Source organism: Euleptes europaea, chromosome 3, assembly GCF_029931775.1.
Source record: "Euleptes europaea isolate rEulEur1 chromosome 3, rEulEur1.hap1, whole genome shotgun sequence".
NCBI lineage: Eukaryota > Metazoa > Chordata > Lepidosauria > Squamata > Sphaerodactylidae > Euleptes > Euleptes europaea.
The window spans coordinates 104,603,060-104,623,195 of NC_079314.1; the positions used below are offsets into that span (position 1 = coordinate 104,603,060).

Sequence of the window (20,136 nt, forward strand, 5' to 3'; positions counted from 1 at the left end):
TTGTATGCATTTGCTTATTTTGTATAAATACCTACATCAGTAGGGTTGCCAGCCTCCAGGTACTAGGGGGAGATCTCCTGCTGTTACAACTGATCTCCAGCCGGTAGAGATCAGTTCCCCTGGAGAAAATGGCCGCTTTGGCCATTGGACTCTATGGCATTGAAGTCCCTCCCCTCCCCAAACCCTGCCCTCCTCAGGCTCCACCCTAAAAACCTCCCACCAGTAGCGAAGAGGGACCTGGCAACCCTATACAGCAGGGATCCCCAATGTGGTGCCCGTGGGTGCCGTGGCACCTGCCATCACCTTTCTTGCTGCCCGCCAAGTGATTTTAGGAAGTGGGCAGGGCCAGCTGGGCCTTTTGCCCAGCAAGACTTCTGACTGGCCATTGGAGATTTGATTGGCTATGCAGATTTATTAAAAACATTGCTTTAACAGCTAGGGCTGCCAGCTCAGGGTTGGGAAAGACCTGGAGATTTTGGGAGATGGAGTCTGTGGAGGCAGGATTTGGGGAGGGAGGGGCTTCATGGGTGTATAATGCCAGAGTCCACCTTCCAAAGCGGCCACTTTTTCCAGGTGAACTGATCTCTGTCATCTGGAGATCAGTTGTAATAGTGGGAAATCGCCAGCCGCCAGGTGGAGGCTGGCAACACTATTGCCAGCAGCTGCTACCACAGTATATGGATCTTTACCATTTTGTGGCTGTGCCCACCATGCCGTGTTAAAATTACAAAGGTGCCCGCAGGCTCAAAAAGGTTGAGGACCCCTGACCTACATTACCTGTATTGGAGTCAATTGCAACTGTTACAGCAACAACACAGACAACCCACTGAGTGGAAGTAAGGTTGCCAGGTTCCTCATCGCCACTGGGGGAGGTTTTTGGGGTGGAGCCTGAGGAGGGCGGGGTTTGGGGAGAAAAGGGACTTCAGTGCTTAGAGTCCAATGGCCAAAGCGGCCATTTTCTCCAGGTGAACTATATCTATATCGGCTGGAGATCAGTTGTAATAGCAGGAGATCTCCAGCTACTGCTTGAAGGTTGGCAATCCTAAGTGGAATTAGCCCTCCTTGTATTGGAGTCAGTTGCAATTGTTACCGCAACAGCACGGGGAACCCATGAGCGGGAGTAGCCCCCCTCCCCAAATGCTTGAATAGGGCCTCAAAAGAATCTTTTCTCCAAACTGAACCAGTCTTTGTCGCTTGTGGATGGAGTTCAAAGTTCCCTAGAAAATTGCAGTGACCTCGGAATGACCCAAGAGCGTTTGCAAGGGCCTGTGGCTGACGTTTTAGATGTTTTAGGATGATGGCTCTGCTTAATAGCCTCTGCTGCGTTGTGTTTTTTTAATAAGACGAACCCCAGTCAATAGACAGTCCTGGAATAACAAAATGGATCCTCTTATGAATTGCTAACTGGTTAATTAGCAGGAAGCTGAGGTTTTAGAGATAGCACTGAAGTTGCAGGACATGGGAACCAAAATTAATTATCAAGGCATTAAGAGCATCTTCTCAATAGTGACTGGAGAAACTGTCTAGCCTTGATTTCGAATTAGGCCCAGAAAGCAGAACTATTTTGCTGAATAATTAACAAATGGATTGATTTCCCCCCCCAAGCATAATTGCAAGCTTCAAACCCCAGGCCCAGCATTTCTTATGAAATTATGGAACATGTGTGGAGAGGGGCCTGAAAACCTCTGCCCAGTTTCCTCTCTGCTCCCAATCTCTCTTATTCTTAGCTGCGACTGCATTGTAAGTGAATTTCTCTCCATGCTTCTCTTCCTCTCATTCCCCCAATGCCTTGAATGTTGTAGCAACATCTGAAGTGCCAGGATCCCTGGGAAATGAGGACTACCACTTACCTGTGTTGCTAGTACCTAAGGCATTGTCAAAACAGCATCCTGGGTACAAGGTAGAGAGGAGTGGAGAGAAAAACTCTTCCCTCCTTCCATAGTTTCAGCAGCTGCCGCAGCCAAAAAATATAGGTGTGGACAAGGAGGGGGAGGAGTTTGTCTCCAGCCTGGATGTACAGTTCAAGCCAGAGAAGAATCCTCAGGTCATCATGGATTTGAGGTGAACATTACAAGCCACTAGTGTTGCCATCCTCCAGGTACTAGGTGGAGATCTCCCGCTATTACAACAGATCTCCAGGTGACAAAGATCAGTTCACCTGGAGAAAATGGCCGCTTTGGCAATTGGGCTCTATGGCATTGAAGTCCCTCCCCTCCCAAACCCCGTCCTCCTTAGGCTCTGCCCCAAAAACCTCCCACCTGTGGCGAAGGGGGACCTGGCAACCCTAGCAATTGGGATCTATGGCACTGAAGTCTCTCCCTTCCCCTAACCTTGCCCTCCTCAGGCTCCACCCCCAAAATCTCTATGGCATTGAAGTCCCTCCCCTCCCTATACCCCACCCTCCTCAGGCTCCGCCCCAAAAACCTCCTGCCGGTGGCGAAGAGGGACCTGGCAACCCTACAAGTCACCCAAGTTCATATTCTGAGTGCATCGTGATAGCATAACTACTGGACATTCTGGAGCTTATATATTCCTGGAAAGTGAGCAGCAAGGAGAGTAGGTTGCAAGAAAAAACTAGCATTCCTTCCCTGGATGATGCCATCCAGATGGGGTTGCCAGGCGGTTGGCATCCTCGGCATAATGATGTCACTTCCAGACTGACCTAGAAGTGATGTAATTTTGCTGTGGGGCCATTCTAGCATTTGCCCCAAACTCTATGGTTTAACCATAGAGTTTTGGGTGAATACTAGAGCATCATTTGGCATGATTACATCACTTCCAGGTCATGCCAGGAGTGATGTCATTATGCCGGGAATGCCAAAAGCAGGGTCCCAATTGTGTGAAAGAGCATACAGGCATAAGGCTCTCTGCAGATATTTGATTGAATGTGCTGATGTTGCAGTTTGGCACAGTGTGTGCACTGTGCATGTGCTTCTGCAAGCCCTTACTTGCCTATTAAGAAAGACTAAAGTTTTTTGGTGGTTTTTTTAACGTTCAAAAATCAGATGACTCTGGAGCGACATGCTAAAGGTATATAAAGTTATGAAGAAAGAAAGGATATTTCCCCTTTCTTCCATAACACTAACACTTGGTATCGCCCAATCAAGAACTGCCTACAAATTCAGCGCAGGGAAAAGCTAGTATTCTAGTGCCTCGTTAATTTATGGAACTCACTGCAACAAGTTGATGATGGACCCCAGCTTTGGTGCATTTGAAACGAGACTGGACAGATTCATGGAGGATAGGTCTATCTGCCCTAATAGCAAATGAAACCTCCAGGCTAAGAGGCAGCATGCGTCCAAATACTGGACGGTGGGGGTCAATAATGGGAAAGCACTGGGATGACCGCTAGCTGGGTACAGAATGATGGGTGAGATGGGTTTGATTTGATCCAGCAGGGCTCTTACATTATGAGAGTCATAACAGAGCTGGAATTCCATCAGCTAAAAAGCACCATTGAATTCTCCGCATCTGTTTTGTATATGTTGCAAATATTCCTTTTGACAATGTGTAAATGATGCTGCCTAGTTAAATTTATTTTAAATGATGTAACAGTTTTGTATTTGAATACATGTTTGCATTATTCTCAAACAGGTGCTATGGATTTCTAATGGGACTGTCAACTGATTAAATGCTTTTAGCTGATTCATGGAGCCACTGATGAATAAACTCATTGAAACAAATATTACAGTCTTGACGTCTCAATACAGGCCATATTCTGTCTAATGCAGCTCTTTCTCTTAAACACAGGAAAATCAATTTGTTACTTGAAAAATCAATCCCAAATGTATCTGAATCAGCACTCATCAATTATATACAGTTATTAGTAATCATTCATAATAATAGTTGGGTTTTTCAAGTGTTGGGGGTGAAGGCTGTGGCTTAGTGGTAGAGCATCTGCTTCGCACACAGAAGGTCCCAGACAATCCCTGGCATTTACACTTAAAAGGATCAGGTAACAGGTGATATGAAAGACCTCTTCCTGAGACCCTGGATAGCTGCTGCCAATCAGAGTAGACAGTACTGACCGTGAGAGACCAGTGGTCTGACTCAGTATAAGGCAGCTTCATGTGCTCAAGTGTTCACTTTCAAATTGAATATTGAATTTAGGATATGTTTAGCGGTAAAGGTAAGGGTCCCCTGTGCAAGCATCAAGTCATTCCTGACCCACGGGGTGACGTCACATCCTGACGTTTACTAGGCAGAATTTGTTTATGGGATGGTTTGCCAGTGCCTTCCCCAGTCATCTTCCCTTTACCCCCCAGCAAGCTGGGTACTCATTTTACCAACCTCGGAAGGATGGAAGACTGAGTCAACCTTGAACCGGCTACCTGAAACCAATTTCTGTCAGGATCGAACTCAGGTCGTGAGCAGAGCTTGGACTGCAGTACTGCAGCTTCCCACTCTGCGCCATGGGGCTCACTATGTTTAGCATTGCCCTGCCTAATCTGTATACCTATTGTTTGTTGTGGAAGGAGCCTTATCTACAAAACAAAGCATGGTCTGGGATGAGACTGAACCATAAGCTTTTTAGTGTTTAAAGAACACGTAAAACTTGTTTGAACAGAGAACATCATATGCCATGTTCAACAATGCTTGTCTCATAATTACCTTCAGTGCCAGAGGCTGAAATTATTTGTGTGTGTGGTCTGTTAAGTTCTGTCAAGTCACTTCCGACTCATGGCGACCCTATGAATCAATGTCCTCCAAAATGCCCTATTTCTAACAGCCTTGCTCAGGTCTTGCAGGTCTTGTGGCTTTCTTCATTGTGTCAATCTATCTCATGTTGAGTCTTCCTCTTTTCCTGCTGCCTTCAACTTTTCCTATTGTCTTTTCCAGTGTCTCCTGTCTTCTCATAATGTGACCAAAGTACGATAGCATCTGTATTTTTAGCTGCTAGCTGCTAGTGACAATTCAGGCTCGATTTGATTTAGAACCCAATCTGAGAACGTAAGAAAACCCCTGTGGGATCAAAGCATCTCACCCAGCATGCTATTTCCAATGGTGGTTAAGCAGAGTTTCCAGGAAGGCCAGAAGTTGAGCATGAAGTCATCAGCCATAGTTGGCCCTCTATGTCTGGCATTCAGATATAGAATGTCTCTGTACGTTGAGGATCTAGTTAATGGCTGTTGATAAACCTCTCCTCCATGAATTAATCTTAATCCTGTCTAAAGCAAGGGCTATCACCATGTTGAATGGCAGCCAATTCTACACGTTGATTATGCATTGCGAAAGAAGTACTTCCCATTGTTGTTCCTGTATCTACTGTCAGTTAATTTCATCCCGTGACGCTAGTTCTATTGCTGCAGGAAAAGGAGAAAAAAATATGTATCCCTACCCGTTTCTCCATACCATGCATTGCTGGTACAAGAAAGGTAATTGATCATGTAGATGTCAGAAATTCTGGCTTGGAAATTCCTTAGCAGGAACTCTTTGTACATGTCTGATTTACGATCTCAACCTATCAGAAATCCCTGAACCTTGAAAAACACCATCTCATATGTTCCCTGTCTTGCCTGAACCATTTTCTTGTGCTGACTTTTGATCAACCCATTTGCCATATGCCATGGATATCCCCAGGGAAGATGGAGATGCAATACACTGGAAAGGCAGTTTTGAATCAGCTCATCTCTCTTTGTGTGACTGGGAAGGGAGAGATTTTAAAAAATGCAGAAGAGTTCTTAAGAAAGGGTTTTTCTTCAGTCTACCTAGTGACACTACTAGAAGCTGTTTATGTGGTGATATGATTTCATTTTCAAAAGCCATTCATACAATGCATAATTAATTGTTACCCAGTTCACAACAAAGGGCAGTGGTCGTGAGGTTAGATGACTTCTTGAAAGAGGATAGCCAAATATATGGAGGATAGATTTATCAGCGGCTATTTTCCCTAGCAGTCTGCAAGAGCTGAGCAAGGCTGTTAACAATAGGACATTTTGGAGGACATTAATTCATAGGGTCGTCATAAGTCAGAAGCGACTTGATGGTACTTAGCACACAAGCATTTTCCCTAGCAGATAAGGGAAACTTGTGTCCAGCGACAGTGCACCCTTGAATATCAGAATTGGCATACATGTTGGGTGATAATAGTTCACCAGCACAAAGGGCACAATTGACTGTTGGGGTCTCATTACAGAAAAAGAAGTAGACTAGGGTTGCCAGGTCCCTCTTCACCACCGGTGGGAGGTCTTTGGGTGGAGCCTGAGGAGGGCGGGGTTTGGGGAGGGACTTTAATGCCATAGAGTCTAATTGTCAAAGCAGCCATTTTCTTGAGGGGAACTGATCTCTACCGGCTGGAGTTGTAATAATAGGAGATCTTCAGCTAGTACCTGGAGGTTGGCAACCCTAAAGTAGGCATAAAAGCAGCATGTCTGATAATTAGGGCTGTTGAAAAAAAAATTCGGTATAGTTCGGATTCGGCCGAATTCGGCCCGTCTGGATTCGGGATATGCCGAAGTCCGAACTCCCCTGCTTCGGGTCCATGCAATTCGGCGCGAATTCAAAGTTCGGGGAAAAAATTCGGCCGAATAAAGCCATTAAAAACACAACCATGCCTTTCCGTGGCTCCAGGGGGGGCATTTTTGGGGGTAGAAGTCCAAAACTTTCAGCGGAGTTTCAAAGGACCCTTCTTGCAAGACCCCCCAAGTTTTGTAAAGATTGGGTCAGGGGGGCTGAGATATGGGCCCCGAAAGGGGTCCCCCCACCCTTAATGTGCATCTCAGAGCAGAGCTTGCTGCCCACACACAAAGCTCCCAGCCCCGACAAACAGCTGAGAGCAAGGGCGGGGCAGGTGCTAAGAAGTTTGCAAAGCAACAGAACTGCAAAGCAACACTGCAAAGCAACACAACTGCAAAGCAACACCCACAACTGCAAAGCAACACCTTTGCAACCATGCAAAGCAACACCTGACACCTGGGAGTTTGCAAACCATGGAAAGGGACAGAGGCAGCTAGCTATGCATAATGAGCAGGAGGGGGTGGAATTTCCCCTTTTGCATTGGACCCAGGACCAGGCAAATGCATTCTTTAAGTAACCATTTGAAAACCAGTTTTGAGCAAGCATCAAAATAGACCTAACTGATCTTATGAATGAGGGAAAACCTGAGGACACACAACTGAAGCCTCCCTCAAACCAGGGAGAGAGAGACTTGAGGGGGCACACACACCCCAGGCAGAACGGGCGAAAGCCCCCTTTGGCTTCCCCCCCACCCACAGAAACTGCTCCCTCCCCACACACACACAGACTCTGCTTTCCCCCCACACACACACAGAGGAGAAAAATTATAGATTAAAGCCCCCAAAGGGGTTTTACTGTGGCTGTCTTCTGTTCCATCAGGAGGGGCTGGCAGGACTGGGTCATCCAATATGATTCCATTTAAGCACAGAAGGTTTTGCCACTCTGGAGATGCATACAGTATCGGGTGATCCATTCATCCCAATAGGGAAAAGGGGAAAGCCCATATCTCGGGACCCCCTGACCCAATGTTTACAAAACTTGGGGGGTCTCTTAAGAAGGCTCGTCTGAAGCTCCGCTGAAAGTTTGGGGTCTCTACCCCCAAAAATGCGCCCCCTGCAGCCACGGAAAGGAGCGAATGTGCACAAGCACCCCCCCATGAGGATTTCTCTCACTCTCTCTCTCTCCCCGGCCCGGCCGCGCAGCAGCTGATTCCTCCAGTACTCAATCCTGACTGATTGGCCAGAAGAAGACCCAGCTTGGCCACCGATTGGCCGGGGGAGGAGAATGCTGCTTACTGATAGTTATGCTGCTTACTGATGCCCCAAATTTGCCGAATTTATTCGTGAACTCCCGAACTCGCTGAATTTGGCTCCCCCGGTTTCCCTCCATTTTTGAGTTCGGTTCGTCCCGAACTAAAAACCGCCGAATCAGGGGAAATTCGGCTGTTTTTCAGTTTGGGCCAAACCGAATCGACAGCCCTACTGATAATAGGATGAGAGTTGGTACAGGCTGCGGGCAACAGCCACACCACTGCCCAACTGCAGCTCCAAACCAAAAGATGTTTCCCTTGCTTGGAAGGGTATTCCTGCCCGTGACATTCAGAAGCAAAGCAATTTTGTTTTCCTTGGTGATGCAAGGAATGGGACTGACTTTGGTGGGCTGGAATAGCCTGGAGAACTAACATTGGATTGGTAGCAGATTTTAACTCTGTTTGAAGTTGTTGGAAGGAGTTGTTCAAGCAAGCAGCTGAGGTCATTATTCCAGAACCAGGACTACTGAATGAAGAAACAGTAACTATCCATAAGAATAAGATAGACAGCCTTGGTTTTTTTTTTTTTTTAAGAAATTGATCAGAATTAGATGGTTTGTAAAGAGCCAGTGTGGTGTAGTGGTTGAGGTGTCAGACTACGATCGAGGAAACCTAGGTTCGAATCCCCATTCATGCCATGGAAGCTTGCTGGGTGACCTTGGGCCAGTCACACACTCTCAGCTGTGACCCTGGCTAGTATTTGGATGGGAGACCTCCAAGGAATACCAAGGTTGTGACTTGGAGGCAGGCAATGGCAAACCACTTCCGAACATCTCTTGCCTTGTACACCCTACGAGGTTACCGTAAGTCAGCTCTGACTTGATGGCAAGGAAAGGATGGTTTGTACAGTAATGACATCTGAAGAAAGTAGAAACCAGTGGAACCAGTAAAATTGTCCCACTAGGCCAGCCATATTGTATTGCTGGTTAAGAGTAATGGGTCAGTGAGGAATTGCAGTGATTTTAAGGTAACTGTCAACAAGATCTCAAAACTGAGTGCCCATTCTTTGTTCCAAACTGAAGATATATGAGTGTGGGTGTGTGGTGGGATTATTTTTCCAAAATTGATTCTGATCATGTCTATGAGCAGCTGCTTCTCAGTGGGGAGCGCAAGTGTTTGCTACTTATTAGCCTACGTAGATATGCACGCCTCCCTTTTGGAGTAGCTGCAGCTTCTGAGCTTTTTTTCAGCAAGCAAGGAAGGAAGTATATGGGGATTTCCAGAGTTCTAGTTCAATTATATGACAATCTGATACCAAGAGACATTAGAAAGCCCACTAGCTCTTCCCCCCTTGCTTGATGATAAATCTGGATCTCTATTCCGTACTACAGCTCTAGCAGAAAAAAAATGTTCTCAATTAGACAAAGAGGATTTAGTAGTGCTCTTTAAGTTCCATTGCTATGTGTATGGCTATGTATTCACCATCCTACAGATACAAACCATTATTCACACTTAGGGCTGCCTCTAGTTTTTGGGTAACTGTCAGAAGTAATACCAATAAATCAATAATCAATAATCAACACTCTTACCCCTTACCCGATCTTACTTAGGGATAGAGAAGACCAGACACAGAGAGATCTGTTGAAGCATTTATTTGGCCATAATAAATGGGAGACAGCTTGGCACATGCAAGTGCTTCTAGCTGCTCAAAGCATATGGTCCAGTGCTTGCTCTTTTATAGCCATCACAGATGTCCAGCCCTACAGATGCCCGAACGCCAGCCCTCTTGGCTTCCCTTGATTGGTTCACCAGTTACAGCCTTCTTTTCCCGGCTGTCCTACAATCCATACATGGCATACATTGACATCATTCAAACACCCACTTCCCATCTAAAATTGGTTACTGTTTTGCTGATTTGAACACTTTTTTGCTGATTTGAACACTTTCAGTTTCCATGTCTCCTTGAGTTGTTTATGGTCATGTATGTTTATCTTTGCAAAACACTTACTGACAGTATAGGTTATTTCTGATGTTTTATGACCTTGTGACTGTCTGGAGTTACTGTTCACTTCCCCTTTTCCCAACGACCATCTGTTAGGTTCCTTGGGTAGAGTCTAGACTCCCCCAGACTCCCCCTCCCTTCTCTGACCACTATCTGACTTCTATTTCTTAAATCTTGTCTGTACTTTTAACCTTTCCTTAATTTTGTATGGGACCCTGAAATCTTTTAGTACCTTATTGCTAAATCCAGAATAATTTGAGGTATTTGGAATTGTCTCCTACCCTAAGCCATGAAGCAGCCAGCCTGTGTGTAAAACTACTTCCTCCATATTCCAAACCATTAGACTTAAGGACTTTACACAAACATTCTTCATTTAAACAGTGTATTGCTGCAGTCTGTTTGCTTCCAATAGTTCTTACTGTGTTGTATACTGTTTTCAGAAAGAGACTGTGCAAGCTAACAATGACATTTGGTGGTATAAATTGTATTTCCCATAGAAATCTAGGCTTCTTACTTTTAACTCTGCATAATTCATTTTACCCATTTATTTCTCTTCAGCAAGTTTCCCCCTTTGGGATCGTCTATTTGGTGGTTTTTCAGTGTCTTTCCCTTTCCAGCATCTGAAGGAATTCTATTTTATTTAAAAGCTCCTTCCAAAAATCATTTCACTTCTGCCCTGGCTGCATGTCTAATTTTAGTTGCGAGTCTGTGAAGCAATTCTTCCTAGCAACTTCCTTTCTGAGTCTTTAAGTTGCTAACTTGGTTCTCTTATAAGCTTTCTATATAAGCTAATACTAATATATGGCTTTAATATACTGTTTCTATTAACTATTAAGTTCAAGCCTGAATTCAATATATATATTCCTCTAAGCATAATTTTATATTACCCTTAACAATTGCCAAGCTTATATCTCAGTGAGCTGTTAGGTTCAATTCCTCTTTCCCTTATGCCTTGTGGCTCTGTGTGCTTCTTGACCTTTTGCACACGTTGTCTGGGTTGGTGGGATTCTGCAGAGTCTCACTGAAAGTCCAGACACCAGACCAGTGAACAGAGATATTCTGGGATGGAATGCCCCCATCCATTAATTGAACCAGGTTATTCCTCCCTTCTCTGTTGTCTCCTCTTTTGGCCCTCTAACCCAGTGAGACTCTCATGCCTCGCAGGTTAATCCATCAACTCTTTAACAGGAGCCTGCTTAGTTTTCAGCCATGGGAAGAGGAGAACTTTGTCTGCATTATGTTTTAGGCTCTTCCTATATTATTCTTAATCTATATATATATATGTGAAACATTCCTATTAGCTTTGAATATACTTTTAAAGCAGACTAAATCCAAACATTCTCTCCCCTCCTCCTTGCTATTTTAGATTCTCCGTCTGCTACCATGAGCTCAGAACAGGAAACCCTTAGCTTAACCACAGAGAAAAGCAGAACTTCCAAGGGGCCCACCAGTTTGGTTTCACAGAACTGGAAAATTTCAGCTTTTGTCCTTTTGAACTTTCCAGGCCTTACCGGGAGACTTTCTTTGGTTCATCTGAAAAGCCATTTTATATATGTTTGCCATATCTATATATGCTGTCATAGGTGAACAGGTAACTGTGTCCATCAGTAACCCAGAGCTGGCTTTCCTTTTTATCCTGCCTAGAATAAGGAGGAAAAGGGGAAGTTGCAACAATAGAGTTGCCAGCCTCCAGAAAGTAGCTGGAGATCTCCTACCATTACAACTGATCTCCAGCCGATAGAGATCAGTTCACCTGGAGAAAATGGCCGCTTTGCCTATTGGACTCTATGGCATTGAAGTAGGGTTGCCAACTGCCAGGTAGTAGCAGGACATCTCCTGCTAATTCAACTGATCTCTAGCCGATAGAGATCAGATCACCTGGAGAAAAATGGCCGCTTTGGCAATTGAACTCTATGGCATTGAAGTCCCTCCCCTCCCTAAACCCCGCCCTCCTCAGGCTCCGCCCCAAAAATCTCCCACCAGTGGCGAAGAGGGACCTGGCAACCCTACATTGAAGTTCCTCTCCACCCCAAACCGTGCTCTCCTCACACTCCGCTCCAAAAACCTCCCTCCGGTGGCAAAGAGGGACCTGGCCACTCTACCTGGAGTGACATTTTTTTCTGGAGAAAACCCAGAAGGGACACCTTTCCTCTCTAAGAATTGCTAAAATGCTGTGGGTGGACCACAGAGTTTCTGATGATTCCTAGAGAGGCATAATGTCACTTCCGGGTTTTCCAGGAAGTGGTATCACGCTGTCACTGCCCTTCCCCACCCAGTCTCCCACTGGGCCTGGCAACACTAGAGGCTCATAATGCTTGCTTTCAAAATGAAAGCTAGACGAGAATTTCCCTCCCTCTCCCTTGCTTGCCTTGTGGCTGCCATGGCTGATGCTGCTGGTCCACTGGCTGTCTTTCCATGCTTCTCCTTCTCCTCCACCCCTCTCCAGTGCCCCAGATGCTGTTTCATCAATATCCAAGGCATCAAGATACACCCTGGGAAATGTAGTATCAGTTTTGCCCGACATTCAAATGCAAATTTCCTGCTTGGCAATGCTACAGAGGTACAACATAAATGTAGTTGTGGGTAGAGGCCCCTGAAGTCATTCAGAAATAGGGAAGGCTGTCCCAGTATAGGGAGGCAGTAAGGGGGAGAATCTATGCCTGCTGGATTTATGCTTTTCATGCAGCCATTAAAGTCTCTTGGCCGCTGTCAGGGGGAAAAAGTCAAATAACTGGATCTCTGATGTTGCATTAGAGAGTGCACAGCAATTTCTATTTCCCTCAAAGTTTCTATTTTGTTTAAAAAAATTACAGTTGCCAATCATGGAAACAGAAGACTGTCTGCATGCAGGGTATGCATTCAGCTACTGAGTGGTGGCCCCTTTTATGTATTAAGTTGACATGTCCTGAATTTGTGCCTTGCCTGAGGACAAGAAAGTATTTTTATGAGGCTTTCAGAAAAATCTGAATAAAGCTGGCCCTGACATCATTTTTCAATACAGTGAATAAAAGCGAGAGAGAGAGAGACGCTGTCCGTACCATTCCTGCTGTAAAAATGCACTTTACAACTATTCTCTGACCACACAGACACTTGAAACAGTAGAGGATTAGAAAGCTTAAATATAGCATAAGAATAACTCAAACTGAGCAATGCCTCCGAGCGTAATTGCACTTCCTTGGTTTCTCTTTGACTGTATTGTGACCCTTACGAAATCCCTTGCTGGGACACGTGAAAATGGTTTGCAACTGGAGTGACTGAACTCAGTGTATTGGAAAGAGCGCATGGAGGAATGTCTGGCTGTCTAATGCCTCCCTTGGTTTCTAATCCCTACAGAGGCATAGTTTAGCAACATAGGTTTAGTTCACACGTAACCCTCCTAATCACACATGTATTTGAATCATCTTCTGTCTTCTTGATCTCCCTTCTGCCCGCAGCCACTACAGGTGGATGAGGCTGCAGAGGCTGGGATGCCAGTCCATGTGTCAGTAAAGGGAATTCCACAGCAGGGGCAAGCTTCACAGCAAGATTCAAAGGCTGGCCCCTGGACATCTGTAGATAATTGTGAACTACAGCTGTCGTCCTGTCTGCTAGGTCTCCCTTCTGCCAGCAGCCACTACAAGGGAGTGATACTGCAGAGGCTTTGCTAGAGGTGTCGGTAAAGAGAATTCAATAGCAGAGGCAGGCTTCACAAAAAGGTTCAAAAGCTGACACCTGGACAGCTACATATATTTGTGAACTACTGATGTCATCCACTCAGGAGGTCACACATTCCCCTTCCACTCTTTTTAAACAAAGGATTTGTGCCTTTGGCATGCTCACTCAGGACTTGCACATTTAGTTGTTTATAATTACGTGACTGCTGCCTTTGCAGATGTCTTGGAAGCTCCAACTGATACAAAATGCAGCAGCTAGGATCCTCTGTACAGGGAAGGCAGCATGCTCACCTGGGACTCACCAATGATATAGCCCCATCTCATCAGCTCTCCGAAGCTAAGCAGGGTCAGTACCTGGATGGGGGACCACCAAGGAAGGTTCTGCAGTGGAAGGCAATGGCAGACCACCTCTGCTTCTCACTTGCCTTGAAAGCCCCTTGCTGGGGTCGCCATAAGTCAGCTGCCACTTGGCGCCACTTACATATGTACGTAGGTTCTTATCTGGGGTCAGCATCTCAGAACCCAAACTCCAGTGCTCTGCCATGTGAGAAGAAGAGGAAGAGGAGGAGGAAGAGTAGTAGTAGTAGTTGGTTTTTATATGCCAACTTTTTCTACCACTTAAGGAAGATTCAAACCAGCTTATGATCATCTTCCCTTCCCCTCCCCACAACAGACACCCTGTGAGGTAGGTGGGACGGAGAACGTGTGACTCACCCAAGGTCACCCAGCTGGCTTCATGTGGGGGAGTGGGGAAACAAATTCAGTTCACCAGATTAGCCTCTGCTGCTCATGTGGAGGAGAGGGGCATCAAACCCGGTTCTCCAGTTCAGCCTCCCACTGCTTCAAACCACTGCTCTTAACCACTACACCACGCTGGCTACATATTTGCTCCCAGGCCCAATTCAAAGTACTACTTATTACTTTTAAAGCCTCTCATTGCCTAGGAGCTTCATACTTATCAAACCGCATCTCGCAGTACATTCCTACGTGCCATTCTGCACAGCCTCTTCCCAGCGGTGCCCCACTCTCAGGACTGTCTATGGGGCCAGCCAGAGAGGTGTAGGGGTTAAGAGTGTGGGACTTATACTGGGGAGATGCAGGTTTGAATCTGCACTCATGCCATGGAAGCTCACTGGGTGACCTTGGGCCAGTCATACTCTCTCAGCCTAACCTACCTCATAGGGTTGTTGTGAGGGTAAGATGGAGAAGAGGAGAATGATGTAAGCCGCTTTGGATCCCCATTGAGGGGGAAGGTGGGGCAAAAATGAATTAAACAAACAAATAAATAAGACCCTTCCGGGGAAAACCTAGAAGTGACATCAGTCCTCTCTAGGAATAGTTGAAAACTATGATTTTATCATAGAGTTTTCAGCAATTGCTAGACAGGCATGATGCCACATTGGGGTTCCCCCCTGGAACTGAAGTCATGCTGCCATAGGGTTGCCAGGTCCCTCTTCGCCACCGGCGGGAGATTTTTGGGGCGGAGCCTGAGGAGGGTGGGGTTTGGGGAGGGGAGGGACTTCAATGCCATAGAGTTCAATTGCCAAAGCAGCCATTTTTCTCCAGGTGATCTGATCTCTATTGGCTGGAGATCAGTTGAATTAGTGGGAGATCTCCTGCTACTACCTGGCAGTTGGCAACCCTAAGCTGCCAGCTTGCTGGCAATTAATTCCCCCCCCCCCCACTACCACACAGAGTAGTAGTAGTGATTCTATGGTAGCTGATTCTATGACCTTAGGCAGATCATGAGAGGGAGGGTACCTTGGCCATCTTCTGGGCATGGAGTAGGGGTCATCGGGGGTGTGGGGAGGTAGTTTGGAATTTCCTGCATTGTGCAGGGGGTTGGACTAGATGACCCTGGAGGTCCCTTCCAATTCTATGATTCTAGCGGAAGGAAATGAGAAGAAGGGCAGGAATCTACCGCCCCCCACAGGGGGACTGGAAACCCTACTTTGCACCTTTGAAAACTGCAGGATGATGTGCAGAAATCCCACATATGGTTTTTATCCCAACAAAGGATTCCGGTCTTTCTTGACAAGATTCCAGATCAGTTTTGAGTACTGTGAGATGTGTAGAAATTTAAGAGAGTCGGTGTTCCCATTCCCTGCCGTGCCAGGAACAGCAGCTTCTGTTGAATGTCTCTGTGTTCCAATGCTTGGCTCTGGAGTGGTAGCTCCATGTACAGTGGATTGGGGTGTTATAGTGGGTGTGTTTGGTAGTAACACTGGAAATAGACGCTAAATCATATTTAAACAAGAGATCAGTGTAGTGCAACGGTAACATATGCTAGCGGATATAAACTGCCTACTTTCATGGGTGTTTTTTTTTTAAAGCAGCCATCATCTCCGATCTTGAAATTAGCTGCATCTTGTCTTGTACTGTCTCATCTGTGCTGTTCATTTCTGCAGGCTCAGGGCCAAACTTAGAAAGGAGTTAAGAGATCTCTGATTGTATCTCCCAATGTTTTAGATCCTTATATGTAACAGCTAAGGGCTGGAACCGATATAGATTTTAAAAATCTACCCAACAGGACTAGGGTTGATTGCAAAATTTTATTTGTAAAAAAAGGAGGGGGGTTAAACCTCCCCAAATACTAATATTTGCTCATTTAAAGATATTGAGAAAAACAACCAGAGTTCAGATTGCTCTACCAATACAAAATGGTGCCTAAAATTTCAGCAGTGGCCACCACCATTAGGAGATATGGTTGCCAGCTAGGGTTGCCAGGTCCCTCTTCACCACCATTGGGAGATTTTGGGGGTGGAGCCTGAGGAGGGAGGGGTTTGGAGAGGGGAGGGACTTAGAGTCCAATTGCCAAAACGGCCATTTTCTCCAGGTGAACTGATCTCTATTGGTTGGAGATCAGTTGTAATAGCAGGAGATCTCCAGTTATTACCTGGAGGTGGGCTACACTACACATTACTGTACAAACCATCCTTTTTTTACCTTCAAGTTACTGTTGGAATAGCAGATCTCCAGCTAGTACATGGAGGTTCAATGGGGTATAATGCCATAGAGTCCACCTTCCAAAGCAGCCATTTCCTCCAGGTGAACTGATCTCTGTCGCCTGGAGAGCAGTTGTAATCCCAGGAGATCTCCAGCCCAGCCACCACCCGGAATATGGCAACCCTAACCAGTAGGGGGACAACAAGGGTTGGCAGGGAGTCTGCTGCTGGTACTGGGTATTTAGCAACCCTACTACAAGGAGGAGGAGGAGCTCGGGGAAGTAGAACCAGGGGAGGGGGAAGAGCTAATAGGAGAAGGGGGGATATTGAACTGGAATTTGAGGGGGGGATGCAGGGCAAAATATTCGGAGGCCCTACACTATGTCTAAGAGGCCTAATAGCATTAATAAAAATGATAATTTAGTACATACGAAGTTGCCTTATACAGAATAAGACCATTGGTCCATCAAGGTCAGTATTGTCTACTCAGATTGGCAGTTGCTTTCCAGGGTATCAGGTAGAAGTCTTTCATACCACTTACTACCCCACCTACTAACTGGTCCTTTCAACTGGAGCCGACAGGGATTGAACCTAGGCCCTTCTACATGCAAAGCAGATACTGTATCACTAGGGCTGCCAACCTCCAGGTACTTCAAAATATACAGCTGCTATGGCTACGTGTTTCAATAAATTCTTATATTCATACAAAACAAAATAAGGTGCTGTTGCCTTAAGTATAACATTTTTTATACTTGTAAATTCTAACACAAACAAAAATAAATGCACTTCCAATATCTATAGTTGCTGCTAATTTATACAGAGTTCTTTTCACATGCATCAAGTCCATATTCAGCAGTAAGTGGATACAAAACGATCAGTCACACAAAATAGAGGGGGTGGAACAGGATCCTGGTGAAAACTCCTGTTTCCCAGTCTTCATCAGCCATTAGGATTGCCAACTTCCAGGTAGTAGCAGGAGATCTCCTGCTAATTCAACTGATCTCCAGCCGATAGAGATCAGATCACCTGGAGAAAAATGGCCGCTTTGGCAATTGAACTCTATGGCATTGAAGTCCCTCCCCTCCCCAAACCCTGCCCTCCTCAGGCTCCGCCCCAAAAATCTCCGGTGGCGAAGAGGGACCTGGCAACCCTATCAGCCACCCACAATAAATAATACAATATTGTCCACTTCCTTTCTTTTTGCAGCTGTGTTGAAAGGAGCTTAAGCTTCTACATGAGGTTCAGTCAATATATGAAGCAGTCTATGACTAGCTTTCTTTGAGGCCCAGGTACTAGCTGGAGGTCTCCCGCTATTACAACTGATCTCCAGCAAATAGAGATCAGTTCACATGGAGAAAATGGCTGCTTTGGCAATTGGACTCTATGGCATTGACGTCCCTCCGCTCCCCAAATGGCTGCCTTGACAATGTGCAAGGGTTGAGCAACCAGATGTAAAAGAAGGCCAAGCTCACGTTCTTTGTCTAGCAATAGAGAAGAAGGGATTTCAGTAGGTGCAGTTTTTCTTGTTATCTGCCAAGTGTCCTCCTCCACACAATTAGCGTTGCCAATGCTGGGTTGAGAAATTCCTGTAGATTTTTTTGGGGGGGTGGGGAGCATGTGGAGGGCTGGTTTGGGGGAGGGAGGAATCTCAACAGGGTATAATGCCACAGAGTCTGCCTTCCAGTGCTGCCATTTCCTTCAGGAGAACTGATCTCTGTAGTCTGGAAATCAGTTGTAATTCTGGGAGCTCTCCAGGTCCCATCTGAAGGTTGGCAACGAGGGCTACCATTTTCCACTTCTTCGCCACTGCTGTTCTGACTGCGGGTACTGGTGGGAAATGGTGGGGGGACGTCACCAGCATTCCAGCATGCTGACATCACCCCCATGCGTCTGAAAGTGACATCAGCGTGTTGCTGGGACGCTCTGGCATTTGGACAAAACTCTATACTTTTTGCCAAATGCCAGACCGTCCCCACATCCCCTGGTGACGCGCTGACTGTCACATCAGTGCATTGCTGGCAATGTCATTACGTTGCTGGCAAGGGCTCCCATCACTAGTAAATCGCTCTCCCCCAGCAACCCTAAACACAACTGTGGAAGGTTTGGCAACCTTTGCCCCCCATTTGTGTCTTGTTACTTTAGTGGAGTCTCGGGAAGTGTGTTCATGCCATCTCTCGAAGGAAGCTGATTCAGAAATTCCTCCACTTATCGTGGTTTTTTGCTTACTTTTTGCCTATTGCTGAAGTTCCTTTCCGAGTTTCCTCTTCATCTCGCTATTATGGCAAGAGAAGCTGGTGCGAGCGCTCCCTTTCTGTCCCCCCCCCCCGCGAGAACTGTCCCTTGCATAATCCTGCTGCACATTAGTGTTCTTGTCTTCATGACATCATGATGTGTTGCCATGGAAATCATTGTAATGTCACAAAAATTAGCATCACGGATTCACTGAAAAGACAGGCAAAAATTCACAGCGTGATTCCGAGTCTGAATTGCTGCACAAATCAGGAGCAGTGATTAAGAATCAGCAGTAAAGAGCATGGTTATGAGAAGAGCAAAGGAGAATACTTTCCCAGTGGTTGGGTTCTGATCATTGTTTGTAATCTCAAACAGTGGTCATTAGAATACATGTTTACCCCTGGTGATTTTTTCCCTTTCATTTTCACAACTGGAATTGCCCTCCTGCCAAACCGCAGGCCACTTTTAAAACTGTGGTTTGAAGTTCAAGGTGTGTTGCGTTGGTGAAAAGGAAAGAAGAGCCTGAGATCTATGCATGCTCAATTTCTTGCATATGTGTAAATGTCACTAATGGATCATGGCCTTGGTATGTTTCTGTTAATTGTATGCTTTCTGTTTTGTGTTATTTTTTGGTGCTGGAAGGAGTGAGTCTAGGATTGCATCTGGAATTTGTCATTTTTAGAGGTCTGTTGAGAAAGAAAACATCTACTATAAGAACTATCACCATGCACACTTACCTGGGAGTAAGTTTCATTGAACATAGCTGGCCTTACGTCTGAGTAAGTGTGAATGTGATAGTACTGCACAAACGAAAGGAACAAACTGAAATGTATTTAGCTACTGGAGACTAGCTACCCATCATAACTTAGCAACATGACTTTTAAAAAAAAATTACCCTTGGTTTAGCAGCAGTTTTAACAATAGTGGTTTACTTTTTCTATTGATATCCCAAACTGGTCAAATTGTACCATTCTCCCCATCTTTCATTTAAAAAAAAGAACGTATAAAAACAAATACAAAGAAACTAATTACCCCATACTTTTCTTAATAAAAAACAGGTTAAATATTCCAGTTTCTCTATATAAATCTCTGTTCTAGATTGAGTTCCATGAAAAATGGCAATGTATTCTGGCCTTTCTCCATCTGGTTACTTTACAGCATTGTATCAGTGGCCAGATGTGCAGCATCAGGAGTTGTGTGACTCTGATCTGGAGGGACGCTTCGTATTGTAGTTTGGCTGGTACATTGCACATACCTGAGGTGTACGATATAATGACTGAGGTCTTTTATTCAAAGGCGTTTCCTTGAGGTCACCCCTGCCAACTGATTCAGGGCTTCCTTTTGATTGTGCATGCCTTTCCTGCCTGTCAGAAGTCACCTTGCTCTCCCAACACATTTTGCCCGTGTTTTCCAGATGCGGTTTTAGCCAGAATCTGGAACATGCGGGACGAAACGTGTGGGGAGAGCGAGGCGACCTCTGACAGGCGGAAAAGGCATGCATAATCAAAAGGAAGCCCCGAAGCAGTCGGCAGGGGTGTCCGCTGGGAAATGTTCCTGCATAAAAGGCCTGAGTCACACATCTTTTTCTTTGTGTTTATG

The 20,136-nt window shown here is 45.6% G+C and overlaps 1 protein-coding gene across 1 annotated transcript in view; it reads left to right on the forward strand.

The window, feature by feature from the left end:
• IQSEC3 (IQ motif and Sec7 domain ArfGEF 3) overlaps nt 1-20,136 on the forward strand; it is a 100,394-nt gene that overhangs the window by 14,366 nt on the left and 65,892 nt on the right. The window lies entirely within an intron of this gene.